General features: G+C 34.8%; 1 non-coding gene across 1 annotated transcript; it reads left to right on the top strand.

Moving 5' to 3' along the window:
* Positions 1–436: 436 nt before the first annotated feature.
* On the top strand, positions 437–544 carry LOC129881337 (small nucleolar RNA R71). The gene has a single exon (XR_008765562.1). It is a non-coding gene; the product is annotated as a small nucleolar RNA R71 (small nucleolar RNA).
* Positions 545–1,983: the final 1,439 nt, after the last annotated feature.

Raw genomic sequence — 1,983 nt, 5'->3', positions numbered from 1 at the left:
ATCGTAGTTTTGGTGTGCTCCACAACTTTGAGTATTCTCAGCAAAATTTATAGACTCCAAATTCACCCCACACTATCCAGAAGCATGCTCTCCACTATCGCACACTTCACACCACACTTGCAACTATTGTACCACATTAAATGGAGCTTCTTGTTTCCCCTAGGACAAGTTCTTGAACTGGGTGATCATCATTTATGCATAGCCGCTATCTGCGCAGTCATAGCATTGACTGCATACACCTCAAGTACCCTTGTTGTCTTCTGCACTATTGATCTATCACTTCCTCCATTCCACTTAGGATTCCATTGAAAATGTGATTTAGCAAAGTGAATAACTCTACATAAGTCTTCTACAGTGCACTTGTAGTTGATCAAGAAGAATCTTTGTATTAGGTTCCAAATCTTCAATGAAGGTATGAACCAATACTTCATTAGTCTGGTGGTGATATGGGCATCTTATCAATAAAAAAATTGAATCTTTCCCATGCTTGGTATAAGTTCTCTCCTCCCTTCTATTTGAAGCTCAAAATCTCACTTTGCAATTTAGTTGTCTTTCCTGAAGGGAAGAATCTTATCAAGAACTTGAGCGCGAGATCATCCCTTGATGTGATAGAATTAGCGAGCTCTAACTTCAACTACTACTTTTCTTCCCTTAACATAGAGAAGGAAAATAAGGTAAGTCTCACATAATCAGGAGATACCCAGTAGGCGTATACATATCATAGATCTTAAGAAAATTTTGGATATGCACTTGGGGATCTTTGTGAGGTAAATTGGTGAACTGCCCGTTGGTGTGCAAAAGTTGCACCATATTCCATTTCAGCCAAAATCTAACCCCCAGTTGCTGATTTTTGAATGCTGGAAGTAACATTGGTTTTGAGTGGAATAGAAAATCATTCACTATCATATGTTCCATTTCCACAGGCACCTCTTGTTCACTCACGACTTGAGGTAAAAGATATTGTATAGCCTCTTGTCTCCTTTATTGATGCAAAAATTATTCACGCTTCGCCAATGGCTCTACAATTTCCCTATATCTTTCCAGTGTATTTGTATGAGTTACCTACAATAAATAAAGTCTAAGATCAAGTTGTCAACACTCGCACAAATAATGAAGATACTCAAATATTAAATATTTACCTAGTTTTAAAGATCACGACAATGGCACCAAAAATTTATTGCTACCAATAGACATCCAAGTGTACGTGGTTAACCAAGCAATATAATGACTCTTTCGAGCCCCATAGGACTTTAATTTAAGAAATAATTTATTCTCTATGTAATCATGAATTAAATGAGAGTGAGGTAAAGAGTTTTTATTGGTGTTTTATTCTAATAACAAAAATGATTAAACAAATTAAAACTAACTATTTAATGATTCAATTTGGAGTTGTCAAGGATTTATGAAAATTATAGGGTTGCAGGCTAGCATGAGTTTAGGCATGATATTCCTTTCTTTAGAATCTGATGGGTTTTCAAGCTATTGATTTAGAAGGTTAATTTTACGATCATAATTCTCGACCACTAATCGTCTACCACAATTGTCAGTCTAACTACATTGTTGAGCGGGAATAGACATGAACCAACCATTGAGCATTAAACTACCTTTTTGTTTCCTAACCAAATATGGTATACTAGGTATATTTCTATCCTAGATACGAAACTATTTAAGTTTAAACCTAGAACGGACACATTCCTTGCATTCCTCGTTCTATCCCTCTATTCATCTCTCAAGTTCAAAAGTGGAGAAGAAATGTATTATAATGTTGATTAGTCATTGAAATAGTAAAATAAAAAATACAAGAATAATTTAAAGTGAAAATCCATATTCATCCAAAGAAACTCATATTAAACCATCACTAGTAGCCACAATCCTAGAATTAGGGAATTTAGCTACTTATGCTTTGATTCATAGCAATAGTTTGATTACAAAGCATCCAAGAATTCAAAATATAGAGAGATTAGAGATAAACCATAGTGTTCT

This window comes from Solanum dulcamara, chromosome 2, assembly GCF_947179165.1.
Source record: "Solanum dulcamara chromosome 2, daSolDulc1.2, whole genome shotgun sequence".
Taxonomy (NCBI): domain Eukaryota; kingdom Viridiplantae; phylum Streptophyta; class Magnoliopsida; order Solanales; family Solanaceae; genus Solanum; species Solanum dulcamara.
The sequence above is the reverse complement of the archived record's forward strand: the minus strand, read 5'-3'. Positions and strand labels throughout refer to the sequence as shown.